The 19400-nt window shown below is 39.1% G+C and overlaps 1 protein-coding gene and 1 non-coding gene across 11 annotated transcripts in view; one reads left to right on the top strand and one right to left on the bottom strand.

Annotated features, from left to right (window-relative positions):
* The window catches only part of MAGI1 (membrane associated guanylate kinase, WW and PDZ domain containing 1), a 636320-nt gene that overhangs the window by 437963 nt on the left and 178957 nt on the right, over positions 1-19400 (bottom strand). The window lies entirely within an intron of this gene.
* On the top strand, positions 15174-15280 carry LOC136167989 (U6 spliceosomal RNA). The gene has a single exon (XR_010663157.1). It is a non-coding gene; the product is annotated as a U6 spliceosomal RNA (small nuclear RNA).

Here is a 19400-nt window from a genome sequence, read left to right as displayed (position 1 = left end):
AAAATACAAACAGGTGAGGTGTACTTCTAATCATACCATATTAGGGGTAAATGATGTTAACATGGCTTATCACTGGTGATGTTGACCACATTCACTTAGTAAAGTTGTGTCTACCAGGTTTCTCCATGGTAAAGTCACTATTTTCCATTCCCTACCTTACATTCTTTGAAAGCAAGTTACTGAGTTCACGCCACACTTCAGAGGAGGCAAACTTAGTTCCCCCTTCTAAGAGTGAAAGTATCAACATAGACTACTAGGAATTCTTCTGGAATGACTGTCATCATTGTGGACTCATGGATAATCATTTTATTCTTTGGGCTACAATTCAATGCTATCATTTATTTTGTTGCTATTTATACTTTTAACCTGCACAATTTTTTGAGAAATTGAGATTTGGGATCTTCCCATCAGCTATGTTAGATAGAAATATTTCATTTATCTTACAGTTACATTTTCACAGCTTCAGTGGTTGTCCCATAGTACTAGGAATCTGAGATTTGCTCTACAAATGTATGCCATCTTGAGGACTACCACACTGCATAGCTCCAGGGGGATACTGGTCTCACACACACACACACATACAGAGAGAGAGAGAGAATTCCTGTTATCTTCACCACTAATCATTGGGTATCTCTTTCTTTTCCTTTCTATATTCCACTAGTTTCCCTGATACAGCAGCAAAACAGGAATACCCATGACCAGGAGCATAAGAGATCTGCAGGACTTGAGAAAGTTAATGATGAACTGGAATGTCAGACAGCACGTGGGGATGCAAGGGAAGAAGAAAGCAACTCTTTCCATTTATTGAACACTTCACTACATGCCAAGCACAATACCAAGATATTATTTAAAAAGAAAAAGTCTCTCAATGCTCAAAAATCCCTTCTGGAGACTAACATCCGGATCGTACTCAGTAAAATAACACAATACCAAAGTCACACAGCAAAGTTGGTTAACTATGAAGTCAAATCACCCTTGTCCAAAACTCTTTATCTTGAGCACTATAATGTTCTACCTCCAAGCAAGCCAGGATCTAAATTTAACATGTTTTTGACTCGGGATGTCTGAGTGAAGTGGGCAAACCACAGCATTATCAGGTGCATCTTTTCTTCAAGCCCTACTCACCTACAGTCCGTCCACCACACACTAAATTTCTAGTTCCCCAGCTATGCACATTGGCATGGAGGAAGTTATATAAGATAACTGAGATAATTATCACAGAGAAAGATAAGCTTTCTCTGATCTCACTTCAGTACTGAGAAATACAGCTCTCATATTTATGTAATATGTAAGTTATATCCCATCAAATCCTTCCAACTGCCTACAGTATAATAAAAAGTTGTGTGTAAAAATAAACAGCATCTTTACATCAGTCATGATGATGCTGAAACTTACTATCCATCCAAAAAATTCCCTGAGCACCTCCTTTCAGAGGAACCAGTAACCATTCATTCATATAAAGTCCATGTTCAACTAGAGTCAGTTTCATAATATATTAATTAACATTGCTTCACTCTGCAATGACAAGACTCCAACTGCTTTCCTGGCAGTGTAGAGAAGGATTTTAAGTCAGTTGAAGGGAGATCTGAGTCTCGGATGTTTCTATCTGTACTTGAAACTGAAAGTTCTCATCTAGGTCTACTTTTCACTGTCGGTTAACTCAGCACATCTTAACAGATCTCAAGGCCTTGACAGATCCTCAAGTCCTCAAGAGGAGGACTATTTATCAAGTTCCGTCACAAGGTGAGTGAACATCAAACACCAGCATCACAGGCTAACTCTGGAGCTGAACTCTGACAGAAGAGAGAAGGGTCATCCCACAGCAATAAGATGTTCCACCACCAAAACTTCTCTCCACTTCTCTACAGTTAAATCTACCTTCTGCACTGTTGCTATTCTCTGAGGTAGTCTTATCTTAAATATATGGCCAGATTTCTCTGAATGACTCTTTAATAAGGGGCCTAGAGGAAAGGGAGCAAGAACAATGTTACCCTATGGTTAATTATTAATACTCTGATCACCAAATCCTGAAGGCAGAAATCTAAGCAAACTAACACGGTTTCAAGTTTTAAAGTCATGTTAGGTTACATAGGCAGGATAATATTCCCTTGGATGTCCACATCCTAATGCCCAGATATTATGTTATGTTACATTAAAGGACTTGGCAGGTAGGATAAAGAAAAGGTATGGTCCTCCAGGGGCTTCCCTGGTTGATCAGTAGTGAAGAATCTGCCTGAAATGTAGGAGATTCAAGAGATATGGGTTCAATCTCTGGGTCAGGAAGATCCCCTGGAGTAGCAAATGGCAACCCACCCCAGCATTCTTGCCTGGAGAATCCCATGGACAGAGAAGTCTGACAGGCTACAGTTCATGGGGTTGCAAAAACTCAGACACAACTGTGCAACTGAGCATATGCACGCACACGCGTATGCACGTGAACACACACACACACACACACACACACACACGGTCCTTTAGATGTGAAGTCTATCCTGGATTATCCAGTAGGTCCAATATAAATCATATGAGACCTTAAGAACTGAGAACAATTCCTGGTCAGAGAGACAGAATAGAAGGAGGAGGAGAGATTTCAAAAGCAAAAGGAACTCAACCACTGTTGCTGGCTTAAAGATGGAAGATCATATAGTAACCAGCTAATGAAAATGGAGGGTCCTTAGAAGCTAAGAATGGCTCTCAACCAGCAAGAAAACGGGGATCTCATTACTACAATGACAACGAAATGAATTTTGCCAAAAACCCAAACAATCAAGGACACAGATCTCTCCCAAGAGACTCCAGAAAAGAATGCAGCCCTGCCAACACCTTGATACTAGCCTAGTAAGTTCTGTGTCAGAAACATAAAATAAATTTGCATTGTCGTTAAGAAACTAGGTTCATGACAATTTGTTATAGCAACAAGAGAAAACTAATACATGGGCTCAGGCAAAATGAAGCCTTGTGAGAATATCTTCTAGGATTTCAGCCTTTAAAATCACAAGGAACAAATCATATAGTACATTGTTCACAAATGTTCTTCAGTAAGTGAGAGCCACAACACCAAAGACAGCTGTTGGTGTTCAGCAAAGTCTCTGAAAGATTATTACCAAAAGTATTAAATCAATCCAGATTATTCTCAAAAGCAAAGATAATTAACTTTGATCAGTAATTTCAAGGTTTTTTCAAGTATAAGGAGCTTTTATAGAAGCAATAAATGGCATGGGTTCCTACATGAACAGTGAAGCTTTTAGTAAGTATCAGTCAGTTTGTTGCTCAGCCATGTCCAACTCTTTGCGACCCCATGAATCGCAGCATGCCAGGCCTCCCTGTCCATCACCAACTCTCAGAGTTCACTCAAACTCATGTCCATTGAGTCGGTGATGCCACCCAGCCATCTCATCCTCTGTCGTCTCCTTCTCCTCCTGCCCCTAATCCCTCAAAGCATTAGGGTCTTTTTCAATGAGTCAACTCTTCGCATGAGGTGGCCAAAGTATTGGAGTTTCAGTTTCAGCATCAGTACTTCCAATGAACACCCAGGACTGATCTCCTTTAGGATGGACTGGTTGGATCTCCTTGCAGTCCAAGGGACTCTCAAGAGTCTTCTCCAACACCACAGTTCAAAAGCATCAATTTTTCAGCGCTCAGCTATCTTCACAGTCCAACTCTCACATCCATACATGACCACTGGAAAAACCATAGCCTTGACTAGATGGACCTTCGCTGGCAATGTAATGTCTCTGCTTTTTAATATGCTATCTAGGTTGGTCATAACTTTCCTTCCAAGGAGTAAGGGTCTTTTAATTTCATGGCTGCAGTCACCATCTGCAGTGATTTTGGAGCCCAAGAAAATAAAGTCAGCCACTGTTTCCACTGTTTCCCCATCTATTTCCCATGAAGTGATGGAGCCACATGCCATGATCTTAGTTTTCTGAATGTTGAGCTTTAAGCCAACTTTTTCACTCTCTTCTTTCATCAAGAAGCTTTTTAGTTCCTCTTCACTTTCTGCCATAAGGGTGGCATCATCTGCATATCTGAGGTTATTCCCCCAGCAATCTTAATTCCAGCTTGGGCTTCTTCCAGCCCAGCGTTTCTCATGATGTGCTCTACATATAAGTTAAACAAGCAGGGTGACAATATACAGTCTTGATGTACTCCTTTTCCTATTGATTGACATAATCCCCCAAATCTAGTCTGGATTCATTAATGCTTGTAAATGACTTTGCATCTTATTAATCACAACAGAATCTACATACAGGTGAAAAATTGCATCCCATACACAAAGGAGAAAATTATTTATACAGACAAAGTTTGGTACACATAGAGGGGCAAAGATTCTTCTGGGTCCTGGCCACCAGCACTGCTCAGACCCATAAAATGAAAATCAGCATCATGGACTAAATACCACCATTAGTCTTGGCACGTATGTGTCAGAGGGTACCTCTGTTAGAGGCATCGCAGGTTTTCCAATTTCTATCTTATGGATAAGTCTTAAGATATTTTTACTATCTAAGGATTTTTAATCCTCTTAATATTTTAAGGAACTTTTTAATAATCACAGATCCACCTGAAGTTATTTTATACACTGCTAAAACCACACTTAGGTAAGATACTATAAACAGAATCACTATCCTCCCTGCTAACAAAATCACTTCCCAAAAAATACATAAGGCAGCATATTGGCATGTTTCCATTTTTCACCAACCCATAACTTGGTTCAACTAAGTTCTTAAGACAAACAGAAAATGTTTTAAAACAGAAAACTGATTCAATTATATTTCTAAATATTAAATCACACAAAACCAATACGAGGACAATATGCTGCTATACTCATTTTCCACCAGTAGACATTTTTGTTTGTTTGTTTACTTTACAATATTGTATTGGTTTTGCCATACATTGACATGAATCTGCCATGGGTGTACATGTGTTCCCCATCCTGAATCCCCCTCCCACCTTCCACCAGTAGACATTATGTCCAAGAGACTCCCAAAGGCAGATTTTATATCAATATGAGATCCAGCAAACAGCCTCAAATAATACAACAAGGCTGACTTAACAAATAAAATCAATTTCCAATATAACTTACAGTTAACAGTATGATGTTGCACAATCCATTAAAAATAATTAAATATACCCATGTAATCAAATACCAGGACACTTGCCCAAAGTTTATCAAGGTTAGAATATAACATCTTACTTCAATACTATGGGTAAGTAAAATATAAAGAGATGAAAATAATTCCATGCTTTATCACAAATCCCAAATGTGACATCTGGTGATAACCAAAATGAAAAGGTTTATAATAATAAATTGAACCAAACAAGTGGGTAAAACTAGAGAGAAGGCAGCATTTGATGGTTTTAGGATGGTTATATGGAATTTTCAAACAGTGACAACAATGTTGGCATTTAGACTCTGCCAATAAATCTGATGTACATCTTTAGACAAATAATTGAAACTCTCTAAGCTTAAACGATTTTCCCCCTCATGTGTAAAATGATGAGGTTGGTTCTCATTTGATTCTGCACTCTAAATTCATGAATGCAAAGTGGCATAGCAGTGTCCCTATTGTCTTCAGGTTCTGATAATGTTCCTTTTCTCTAAGACTGAGCTAGGAGTCGGTCAGCCCACTGCTCTGAACCCTGATTTGATGCGCAACCTCAAGCAAGTGTGGATTTCCCAGCAAGCCTCAGCTTCTCCTTTGCTAAAAGCTTCCTTTTCTAACTGTGAAGAGAATAGGACCACCTGGGGAGAAAATCCTATACAATCAAAGCAGCATCCCTGTTTATAAAAACTAAACAATGCTCAGATTAAACTCCAAGCTAGTGAGCTCCACTGCCTTTATAATTTTAAGAATGAAGTGTGTGGAGGGGAAAAATAAAAAGGGGAGAGCATCTCATTGGGACCAACTACACTGTTGGACTTGGTCATTCTTCCAAAGCACACAAAATAGAACGCTTAATCCATAAAATAGACTTGAAGATTGGCCTCTAACTCCCGACAGTTGGCATGCAACCACAATAAAGCATGCCAAGTTTCTGAACCAAAAAAAAAACCAAGCTAAGTGACTCCTAGTCTTAAGATTTGGGCAGGAAAGCAAAATGAAACAAAACAGAATTCCACAAAGATTTTTGGCAAGAGAAAATTTTAAAAGCACTTACTAAAGAAAACCTACTTGCAGGAATGGGACTTTTAGATAAAATGCCCACTTGAACTGCAAGGACTTTAAAGAAAGGGAGAGAGGGAGGGAAGAAAGGTGGCAGGTAATCAGTCTTTAGTGAATATATGAAATTGAAAAAGGCAAATCTGAATCCTGCCACCACAATGTAAGACACAAGGTTACTGTGAGGAGAACACCCTCAGAATTCTAATTTATGTCATCTATCCCCTCCTGGACTTAGAGAATGGTGAATAATAATTGTGGGGACCTTGCTTTCAGTAACAGTACCAATACTCTCTTGAGAGACTTCATACTGTTATTTATCAAGAAGTCTCTACCACTTTCTTGTCATCACTCCCGAATGCCTTTTGGTTCTCAACCATCTCTCTTTCTGAGAGCACCTCTCTCGTCTGTCCACAGAAGAATATTTAATCGTGTACAGAAAAGGAACAACCACACAGCCATCAGCATAAGTCATGCTGCATATCCACTAACTGCCACATTTAATTGGCGGAATTGATGTCTCTCACATCAGTGCCTGCAAATGCAGCTGGTTCTGTAGGGTCCTCATGCCTTATAATTTGGTTAAGCCTTTAAAAAACTATGCCAAGGGAGAAGCAAACAGATATTCTTCAAGACAATGGGGAAAGACTTTCAGTGTGTTTTCAGTACATGTAATAAAACTAAACCCATTGAAAATAAAATTCCTAAGGATTGGGAAATCACAAAACTAAAAAGTTTATGGCAGTTCTTCATAGCCAGACTGCTAGCAAATCTCTGAATGTGTGTTCTTCCACACCTCTCTGCTCTGCAAGTAAACTCCGCCTGATTCCTCTACCTTTGTCAGGTGAAGAGTCACTCATCCTTGGAGACTGCTGAGGGAAGGTGCATGCTCCTTTGTCTCTGGTACAAAAGAGGCCAGTCCACAGCTTCAGTTCCAGCAATTACTATATGCTTTGCTGCTGTTCCTTTTTTTCTGACCATCTCTCTCCCAAGACCTACTTTTTTTGTTCATTTCTGTACCTCAACAACCTAGCCCCACCCAAGACATACAAGTGGTACTTGATATTTACTACCATGACTGTCAATCAAGAAAAGGATCTGCCTCAAATATAACCATCAAGGTCACCATCCACTTTGATGGAAATGACACACCATCAAGGGTACTGTTGAGTTTGCAAGGGAGATAACTTGACCTCTACTCACTACTTCACTACTTTCACCCAGTATATGACAGTGTCCAGGGAACAAATTTAAAATGCATTATATTATTTCCTTATTAAAATACATACAGCAACTCTACAGTGGTGCTTTTGCCATTCCCCTTCTTATGGCTGAGGTAATTAAGTCTTGAAAGAATAAATAACTTTCCAAATATCTCCCAACAAAATGAATGATAAACCAAGGACTGGGTCCTAGATCTATCAAACTCCCAAATCGATGCATTATGATCTCTTCAATTTACCCAAAAGCATAGGTCCAACTCCAAAATAGAAGGAAGAAAAGCTTGACAATGATCTCTCACTTAATGTGCATACGCACGTTCAACTATCTGTTTGATCGGGTAAACACTGTTTGGTAATCATTTACCTATTTTCAAGTTTTGTCAATGCTCTATAAAATAGAGAATATTAATTTTTAAATTCCAGCTTTACTTCATTATTACAATCAGCTTCAGGGAACCACCAGCCTTGTTCCACAAGTTAAGTCTGCAGGCTTCTCAATGCTTGTAAGCATTTGTCCTATTTCAACCAAGCTCCCCTAAGAGTTTCCTTAGCTAGGAAAACAAATATATGAAACCAAAGGTTAGCTAAACAGAGAGAGGCTAGTTCTCTTTGTCTCATTAGCATGCAGTAAAGAGTTTATTTATTAACTTTCACAAGACTCCTAGTGGTTTTCTGTGGTGATTGAAATCTACAATCCATTCAACAAATTCTTACTCAGTCCCAGAGGCTGGGACTGGTGATACAGCACGTGTAATCCCTACTTTTCTGAAACTTACACATATACTTATTTGGCTGCATCATGCAGCGTACATGATCTTAGTTTGACCAGGGAACAAACACACACCCCTGCAGTGGAAGCATGGAGTTTTAACCACTGGATTGTCAGGGAAGTCTCCTGAAGCTAATATTCTTGTGTATAACACTGGATCATAAATAAGTAAACAAACAGAAAAGGTAGCTTCAGATATTAATAAGTGCATGCATCCATGTTCATTCATGTCCAATTCTTTGCAACCCTATCAACTGTGGTCCACCAGGCTCCTCTGTCCATGGGATTTTTCAGGCAAATTCTTTACCACTGAGCCACCTGGTACTAAGAAGAAAATGCAGACTAACACAAAAGTTGATGCAGGGTGGTGAAGTCAAGAGGATAGTAGCCAGACGATGTTGTGCAAAACTTCTTTGTGTGCTTAATCACTCAGTCATGTCAGACTCTTTGCAACCCCAAGGACTGTAGCCTTTCAGGCTCCACTCTCCATGGGGATTCTCCAAAGAAGAATACTGGAGTGGGTTGTCATGCAGTCCTCCAGGGGATCTTCTCAACCCAGGGATGGAACCCAGGTCTCCCTCATTGCAGGCATATTCTTTACCGACTGAGTCACCAGGGAAACCCAATTTTTCTTAACATAAGGTAACTACCAAAGTTTCTGAGATGGTGGTGAATTTAGAGTTTAAATGAGTAGGTCAGCAGAAAACCTGAGGAAAGACATCTAGACAGAGACCTCAAGTGGTGTGAATGGGTTTAATACGTTAGAGAAACAATACAGAAAAAGCCCAAATAGCTGGAGTTATAGTTCACTTACTGATTTCTACTTTTGATTCCATCGTGGTCAGAGGTCAATCTCAATTCTTTCAAACTTGGTGAGGCTTGTTTTATGGCTCAAGATACAGTCCACCTTGGTATATGGCCTGTGGGTACCTGAAAAGAATGCATGTTCTTCTTTTGTTGGGTGGCGCATTCTATAAATGCCAACCTGATAATTGATGGTGCTTCTGTGTTCTTCAATATCTTTGCTCATCTTCCCACTTGTTCTAACAATTGCTGAGACAGAGGTGTTGAAGTCTCCCACCATAACTGTGGATTTGTCTATTTTTCCTTTCATCTGTAAGTTTTTGCTTCATATAGTTGGCTGCTTTGTTGTTTGGTGCACAGGCATGTAGAATTCCTGTATCAATGTGGTGAATGACCCTTTTATTATAAACTGTCTCTATCTGTAGTTATTTTATTTGCTATGAAGCCTACCTTATCTGATATTAATATAGCCAACTTTGCTTTCTTTTGATTACTGTTTCCATGGTACACTTTTTCCATTCCTTTACATTGAACCAGCCTATTTCATATTAATTGAAGCGAGTTCCTTGAAGATAACATAATCGGGTCTTATTTTCAACCCACTCTGCCAGTCTCTGTCTTAAATTGGTGTACTTACACCATATGCATTTGATGAATTTACTCATCAAATATGTGTTAGGACTTAGGTCTCTTTTTTTTCCTTTCTGTTTTTCTTTTCTCTCTTTTCTTTTTCCCACCTTCCTATGCATTGCCTGAAACTTTTTTAGAATTCATTTTGATTTATCTATAGTATTTTTGAGTGTATGTCTTATTGATGAAATATTTTATTTTATCCAGGAATTTATGTGCTAGATACTAATGTAACTACTTTACTCACATGAAGGAAACAAGACTGCGGTTATATCAGAAGAATATTTTAAAATTCACTAGTTCTGGTATGTTTAGCAAGAAGAGAAAAGTGTTAGATGGGTCTCTTAATAGCAATGACAAATGTACCAGCAAGCTAGTTTATATCAAACAAATACAAAGAAGATTCACCTTCAACCCAAACCTAATGCATTTTCTAATTCCGTGAATCTCCATTTCCTGTCTCTGGTTCTTGCCACTTTAACAAATAGGGCTCATAAGTATGATAAAGACCATTCACGATAAGCCAATATTTAAAAATAGATGACTGTGTATAACAAATTAATAACTCTGTCTAGTATATTTGCTTTCATTGCCAAATAATATTTGCATTAATATTACATTTTTATAGTAAAACCTAAGAAATCTAAACTATTTAAATGCAAATGAGAATATTCTTATTTTACACTAGGTATTTATAGACCATTATTTGGCAGATTTAATGATTTATATTTACAATTTCAGCACCCACTGCACCACACATAGGCTCTCCCAGCTTGTGCCTAAAACCAAAATGCAGCCCTTCTGTTCAACCACCGTTTCTTCCCTTGAAGATTATATTAGGCTTCTTGCTTATTTCTGCTTTAATAATGAAATTGGTACCATGAAGAACAGAAGAAAGGCAAACTTAAGTCCACACCACTGCACACGACCAGGGTGCTCAACCTGAGGTCCCAACATCAGGACACTCTGGTTGGGCGGCTGCTGCCACATCACCCTCGCGGTCTCAGGTACACATTCCTTTGGCCTACCAGCTCAGTGATGCCTAGAGCAGGCTGGGGGATCCAGGATTGAAGTGAGGCAAATCCAGTCCCACGTTAAGAGGTAAAAGGAACTATACACAACATCACAAAGCCAAGGAAGGATAACTTTTTCATTGGAAAATCTGAAAATTCTGCATGAGAGATTACAATCAGGAGAGTAAACAACCCTAGCTAATGATAGTTACCTTGGTTAGCCCCAGGTAACCAAGAGACTAATCTAATTCTGTAGGCATCGTGCAGTGCTCTCGCAGTTTTTCTAGTTCCTTAAAGGATCTCTAAAACACAACAGAGGCTGAAGATGTCAACAAAGAAAAAATTAAGATCACTAATACACTGACTATACTTTGATTAAAAATGATTAACAAAATTAAATTTTTAAACACACACACACACACACACACACAGGAAAACGGAATCAGATCAGTTTCCTTGTGAAACAACCATGATATCTCAGCTCCAAGGCAGCACAGGTGGGACATGGGAACCACTTCCTACTAGGACTAATCCCAGGCAAATGTAAGTCTCCAAGGCAGATGTGTGCCCCCCTGGCCCTGCCTCCTCCATCCCGGGACCTGTTTGGTGTTTCTGCAGCAGCTGGCTCTACAAGCCTCAGGTCAACACCAGCTGCAGTGCCTGCTGAGAGAAGACAGAGAACAACGCTGAAGCGGAAAGAGGGTGGAAATGCAACAACCTCCTGCAGGTGAGACAGGGCTCCTGGATTTCTTCCAGCCAGCCCCATTCTCCAACACCCACACATCTGCAAAGTCAGACCACCATTGTCTCTATTCCTCCAGCTCACCACAAGGGAATACCACACTAGCAGGGTCTTCATCCTTTGCTTGTATGAAATCTGTAGCCCCTGCCACCACCCGCTCATCCAAGCTCCAGCCAAGATCCTGCTGCTTGGTAACAATGAGCATTTACCTGTGGCCTAAAAACCACAGGTGATTGTAAAGCACAAAATAACTCAAAACATGTTGTCATTTTCTTCCTCTTTATATTTTTTTCTCCTTTAGAGACACAAGAGTGGTTTTTGTCAGCATGCTAACCTATGATGGTCTTTGCTATGTTGCTCCTATCTGATTTGCTCTCCGGTTGCTTAAAGGCGTAAGCCGCATAACCCCAGACCTCACACTCCCTTCTGTGCTGTGTGCGGGCTCAGTCACTCAGTTGTATCCGACTCTGTGACCCTCACACTGTTGACATTTGGGGTTGGAGAATTCTCTACTGCTGTGGCTTTGCTGTGCACTATGGGATGTTTAGCAGCATCTTTCACCTCTGTCAGGAGCATCCCCCACCACCACAGGTTCATCAAAAATGTGTCCAGATATTATCCAGGAGTGAGCGAGGGAGGAGGTGAAGGGGGTTTTCACATAGGGAGAACAAACAATCCATATTACAACTGGCTTGAAGAGAGCCAACTCAAAACGCCTGAGTGACATCGGGGGCTCATTTCGAAAACAGGATCATTATCTAGGGTGATAATATAGATACAAAGGAAGCCAATCCTGGTAATTAAATATTTAAATAACTCAATATTTAAACATTCAGCAGCAGAATTATTTCTACCTTTCTAGTTCTTGCCCCATACCTTCCCCACCCCCCACAGAAATGTTTTGCCTCAATCAAATTTTTATTACCATTTCCCTAACATCAAAACAGATGTCACAGCCCTGATTTATGGAGCTGTTTCCTAAAGAGAAGGAAGAAGTTGATTTTTCCCTCCTGGGTTTCTTAAGACATAACAAATAAATAATATCAGCATTTGTAACACCACAATTTATACTCTTCTAAGGGAGGAAGTATAAAAGGTTATTTAATCAAGTAAACAAATTCACAAATTTCTCCTCTTTTTCGTTCTCTTTCCCTTGAATTTTATACATGTGTACTTTTAACCTAATATTTTTTCCTGCTGAAAGAAATATATGGACTATAGCAAAAATGCTTCTCTATAATTCCACCCTTCCTTCCTTCCTTCTAGCAAGCTTCAGAGCTCACCATATTTTACAAAGGGTAAGCTTTGCTATCTTACTTCCAAGATCATTCATGATATCACCCAATATGTTACTGACCTTATGGTCTAGAGACAGATTAACACACAAAACCTATCCAGTCCTTTTGCCCTCCTTATTGAATTAAAAGATAAAAAGTAAGTAGAAGGCTGTGATTAAAAAAAAAAAAAAAAAAAAAAAACATAAATCTTCCTATAAAAAATTTGGGAATCAAAGCTACAAATCAGAAGTAGTAACCTTTAGCCCTTCATTTGGCCAGTTCTGAACCCACAGAAACTGACTTGTGCTGTGGTCAGACATAGAGGGTGAGGGAACAGGAGATCAGGCAGCTATAAATGCAGCGACTCCTAGCCTCATCCTAACATGAACAGAAGGTAGTGTTTAGGTAAAAGTGTTATTTTCAAGACGCTCATAGGAAGCTCCAAAGTCGACTCAGGGCTGACTAAAAACTAGTGTCATTCTAGGATGCAACAAGCCCCGATACAATATGGTTTCAAGTGAACAATAGCTGAAAAGGTAAACTTCACCCCAGATTCTACAACACTGTAAATCTATAGCAACACTGAGAGGCTGGATGCAGCTTGGTTTAGTAACTTATTTAACCACTCTCAGCCACATTTCCTCATCTGCAAAATGGGGTTCATGCTCTGGATGTTCTGGGTTGTTAGAGTTAAATGATGCTCTGCCACCAATGGCACAGTAGAGCAGTGAAACTGGGATGGAGTCTCTGGCTCCCTGAGAGTCCTTGTAATAATCCTAGGTAGCAACTGGGACCAAAGTACCAACATTCATGGTCACCAATGTCTTTTGAGCATTTATTCTGTTTAAAAAAAAAAAAAAGTTTCATATTTGTAGCTCACAACAACCCCAAACTAGGTCCTCTTATCCCCAAAACAGATGGGATAACTGTAGACTGAGAGGTCAAGGGACTTCTATTCAAGGCAGCTAGGAAATGCTGGAGCAAGGATTCAAACCCAGGCAATCTGCCTGCAGGGTCTGAGGTTACAGCCAGCAGACCACATCGCTTCCGGAAGGAAGCATTTAATATGTGAAAGGACGGATGGGTTAATTAATATAATTATCTGATCTTTTCATCCTCCAGGGCCTTTTTTTCCCCTTCCCAAATAAAAGAGGGAAACATTGATTTGTTCTCCCTACAGATTACTGAGTAGAATTATCTTACTAAACACCAAGCATTATTTGTTTGTACTGATTTTAACACAATAATTTGATGAACCAAATTTTTACTACCCTGAGAGTAGGTACTTAAACATTGCCGCATAATGAAATGGCTATGCAAAAAAGCAACAGCTGATCACTACAGGCAACTACTTTTTCTTTGTAAATACAAAACTCCAATAAGCTAAAAGAGTGTAGCATGACAGATCACAAGTCAGAGAGAGTCTTCTCCATAGGAATTTAAAGCTCAAGAATTTCAAAGTACTTAATAATATTAAATCTGAGGCAGATGGCTGAGTGCCTTAAGAGATCCCAAACTATTAAGGGTATCCCGGATGGAAATTCCTTAGCTGGGTTGTCTTCTTTCTGCATCAGAAAATGGCTGGCACCACCTGGTGGCTTTTTTCCTCCTCTAAAACCTAAATTCCACTGAACCATAAAACTAAGACCTGGAAGATATTCTGTCAGGGTTATCCACATAAGAAAGAAGCCAATCTTTATGAATTATTTATTTCATAATTCTAACTAAAGTGTTGAACGAATTTAGTTTTTATCCACATGGAAATACTCTCACCTCTAGAGCATTCTCTTAAATATAGAGCTTCTATCAAAATACATGAGTTGAAAAGACTCACGCCCGGCTCAGCTGGAGCACTTCTGAACCCATACAGCATGGGGAACCACCAACATTCATTCATGCTGAGGACGGGGAGACAATTTCCTCTAAGGTAAATATGCTTCTGATAATATAACTCCACTGGGTACTGTCCATGTCATCATTTAACAGGTGAGAACAATGAGGCTCAGCCTGAATTAAAAACTTAACCCAGAACTAGGGATTTAAACACTGTTTTACCTGTTTTCATGGTCCTCACTGCTATACTATGATTAGCTTTGTCACGATGACCACAATGATGATTCATCCAAATATATGTGCATGAAAATGGAGAAGTTCCAGTTTTGTTTTGTTTTAAGACTTCTATCTCTAAATCCTATTAACTAACTGCAGTCAGGTTGAAATTGTCCTTGGCTGGAAATCCTACTAAATATAGGTGTAATTATACTGGACACACAAGAGCTCAAACATTAGCTAAATAGTTAAAGTTCAGTACACCTTCGGTAGCTCTAAAGTCCTAAATACCTTTGCCCAGTAGAAGCACAAAAGAGATAACCAGAGGGTAAGAATTACCCACAGGATAGGAAGGATGTTTGGTAAACTTAAACCAAGCATCAACAAGGAGACACAAGTCTGAAGAAATCCACTCTGTCCAACTCTGTCTAAGTAACTGAAAGTGTGGTGACCATGAGAACTGTGTTTTATCCTGAATGGTTTCGAGCATTAGAAAACCAAATGGGTGCTCTCTTCAGCAGCACATATACTAAAATTGGAACAACACAGAGAAGATTAGCACGGCCCCTGCGCAAGGATGACACGCAAATTTGTGAAGCATTCCATATTTTTGAATGAAATTGGAGCCCATTATACAGAGTGAAGTAAGCCAGAAAGATAAACACCAATACAGTATACTAACACATATATATGAAATTTAGAAAGGTGGTAATGATAACCCTATATGCAAGACAGAAAAAGAGACACAGATGTACAGAACAGATTTTTGGACTCTGGGAGAAGGCGAGGGTGGGATGATCTGAGAGAACAGCATCGAAACATGTATATTATCAAGTGTGAAACAGATCGCCAGTCCAGGTTGGATACATGAGACAAGTGCTCAGGGCTCGTGCACTGGGATGACCCAGAGGGATGGGATAGGGAGGGAGGTGGGAGGGAGGGTTCAGGACGGGGAACACATGTACACCCATGGCTGATTCATGCCAATGTATGGCAAAAACCACTACAATACTGTAAAGTAATTAGCCTCCAACTAATAAAAGTAAAGGAAAAAAGAAAAGAAAACCAAAGGGAAAACATATGGGAGAATTAAAGAGGTGGATGATGCAAAGTCAAGTGACCTAGAATCCCATGCGAGGCTTGAACACCCCTAATAAGATGCTCAGATGGCGTCCTATGAACTGAGAATCTACTTCAGCACTTAAATACATTTACCCCTGGTCCCACAGACCTACTAGTGTTCAGCTTACAATAACACTTACAAACAGCTGACAGGCAAATTTTAATTAAAATACACTGAAAATAACTTGAGGCATACTTTGTACAAAGAAAATGACTTTTTTGGTAGAGTTACTCAACTTACATTGTATCTGTGTGTGTGTGTCCCTTCTCTTCTGAGAGTTTTCAATGAAGGGAAAAAATGATCTTATAATTTATACAGAGACAGGGACTTCCATGGTGGTCCAGTGGTTAAGACTTCGAACTTCCATCCCATGAGGTGTGGGTTCAATTTCTGGGCAAGAAATAAGATCCCACATACCATATGGTGTGGCCAAATGAAAACAAAAGTGTTAGTCGCTTAGTCGTCTCTGACTGCGTGACCCCATTGACTGTGGCCCACCAGGCTGTCCTATCCACGGAACTCTCAAGGCAAGAACACTGAGTGGGTAGACATTCCCTTCCCCAGGGGATCTTCCGGAACCAGTGATCAAACCTGCATCTCCTGCACTGCAGGCAGATTCTTTACTGTCTGAGCCAATAGGGAAGTCTCATGGCCAAATAAACAGAACCTTCTCCTCCAAAAAAAAATCTGCACTGAGTCCTGTCACCTGCAAGCAGGATGCTCTAGATCAAGTTACTTAAATTTTCTTAGTCTCTTGCCCCTCATCTTCAAATAGAGATTTCCAGATGTGGTGGACATCAGAGCAGTTCACCAACTATTTTTTCCCTTTGCCAGTGAAGACATGAAAGGGTTAACTATCCGGTCTCCTCTTCTGTAAGTGAGAGGTGGGTAGGAGAGCATATGTTTGGTTCTAGCCCATCAGATGTATGTAGAATCCAAGTGTACTGTGTCTACTCCAAACTCTCAACTCCAGATTCAAAACCACCCAGGGAGGGTGAGTTCTCTAAGACTCTGCGTGACTACAGTGGGCAGAACCACTCCCCACTCATTGACTCAAGTGATACATAAGTATCCTGAGCTAAAAGCAAGTCTTTTTTCTTTCTTTTCTGTGTTTTTGTTTTTGTTTTTTTGGTAGTACTGGTATTTGGGGGATTGGTTGCATCTATTACTTTAGACAATACCAACTGATAGACCACTTTTATAAGTTAATTATAAGGAGTAAAGTTAAGATGTCCATAAGTAGTCAATGAATAACTGATTTTTTGTTGTTATGTTTGTTGTTGTTTGTTTGGTAAGAAATACACATTTTTAAGAAATCTTAAAAATTAGGGCAGAAATAAATGCAAAAGAAACTAAAGAGACCATAGCAAAAATCAACAAAGCTAAAAGCTGGTTTTTTGAAAAAATAAACAAAATTGACAAACCATTAGCAAGACTCATTAAGAAACAAAGAGAGAAGAACCAAATTAACAAAATAAGAAATGAAAAGGGTGAGATCACAACAGACAACACTGAAATACAAAGGATCATAAGAGACTACTACCAGCAGCTCTATGCCAATAAAATGGACAACTTGGATGATATGGACAAATTCTTAGAAAAGTATAACTTTCCAAAACTGAACCAGGAAGAAATAGAAGATCTTAACAGATCTTCACAAGCAAGGAAATCGAAACTGTAATCAGAAATCTTCCAGCAAACAAAAGCCCAGGACCAGATGGCTTCACAGCTGAATTCTACCAAAAATTTAGAGAAGAGCTAACACCTATTTTACTCAAACTCTTCCAGAAAATTGCAGAAGAAGGTAAACTTCCAAACTCATTCTATGAGGCCACCATCACCCTAATTCCAAAACCAGACAAAGATGCCACAAAAAAAGAAAATTACAGGCCAATATCACTGATGAACATAGATGCAAAAATCCTTAACAAAATTCTAGCAAACAGAATCCAACAACATATTAAAAAAATCATACACCATGACCAAGTGGGCTTTATCCCAGGAATGCAAGGATTCTTTAATATCCGCAAATCAATCAACGTAATACACCACATTAACAAATTGGAAGATAAAAACCATATGATTATCTCAATAGATGCAGAGAAAGCCTTTGACAAAATTCAACACTCATTTATGATTAAAACTCTCCAGAAAGCAGGAATAGAAGGAACATACCTCAACATAATAAAAGCTATATATGACAAACCCACAGCAAGCATCACCCTCAATGGTGAAAAATTGAAAGCATTTCCCCTGAAATCAGGAACAAGAGAAGGATGCCCACTCTCACCACTACTATTCAACATAGTGTTGGAAGTTTTGGCCACAGCAATCAGAGCAGAAAAAGACGTTAAAGGAATCCAGATAGGAAAAGAAGAAGTGAAACTCTCGCTGTTTGCAGATGACATGATCCTCTACATAGAAAACCCTAAAGACTCTTCCAGAAAATTACTAGAGCTAATTAATGAATATAGTAAAGTTGCAGGATATAAAATTAACACACAGAAATCCCTTGCATTCCTATACACTAACAATGAAAAAACAGAAAGAGAAATTAAGGAAACAATACCATTCACCATTGCAACAAAAAGAATAAAATACTTAGGAGTATATCTCCCTAAAGAAACAAAAGACCTATACATAGAAAACTATAAAACACTGATGAAAGAAATCAAACAGGACACAAACAGTTGGAGAAACATACCGTGTTCATGGATTGGAAGAATCAATATTGTCAAAATGGCTATTCTACCCAAAGCAATCTATAGATTCAATGCAATCCCTATCAAGCTACCAACGGTATTTTTCACAGAACTAGAACAAATAATTTCACAATTTGTATGGAAATACAAAAAACCTCGAATAGCCAAAGTAATCTTGAGAAAGAAGAATGGAACTGGAGGAATCAACCTGCCTGACTTCAGACTCTACTACAAAGCCACAGTCATCAAGACAGTATGGTACTGGCACAAAGACAGAAATATAGATCAATGGAACAGAATAGAAAGCCCAGAGATAAATCCACGAACCTATGGACACCTCATCTTTGACAAAGGAGGCAAGGATATACAATGGAAAAAAGACAATCTCTTTAACAAGTGGTGCTGGGAAAACTGGTCAACCACTTGTAAAAGAATGAAACTAGAACACTTCCTAACACCATACACAAAAATAAACTCAAAATGGATTAAAGATCTAAATGTAAGACCAGAAACTATAAAACTCCTAGAGGAGAACATAGGCAAAACACTCTCTGACATAAATCACAGCAAGATCTTCTATGACCCACCTCCCAGAATATTGGAAATAAAAGCAAAAATGAACAAATGGGACCTAATGAAACTTAAAAGCTTTTGCACAACAAAGGAAACTATAAGTAAGGTGAAAAGACAGCCCTCAGATTGGGAGAAAATAATAACAAATGAGGAAACAGACAAAGGATTAATCTCAAAAATATACAAGCAACTCCAGAAGCTCAATTCCAGAAAAATAAACGACCCAATCAAAAAGTGGGCCAAAGACCTAAACAGACATTTCTCCAAAGAAGACATACAGATGGCTAACAAACACATGAAAAGATGCTCCACATCACTCATCATCAGAGAAATG

Source organism: Muntiacus reevesi, chromosome 4 (genome assembly GCF_963930625.1).
Source record: "Muntiacus reevesi chromosome 4, mMunRee1.1, whole genome shotgun sequence".
NCBI classification, from domain to species: domain Eukaryota; kingdom Metazoa; phylum Chordata; class Mammalia; order Artiodactyla; family Cervidae; genus Muntiacus; species Muntiacus reevesi.
This window is presented reverse-complemented; position numbering and strand designations above follow the sequence as displayed.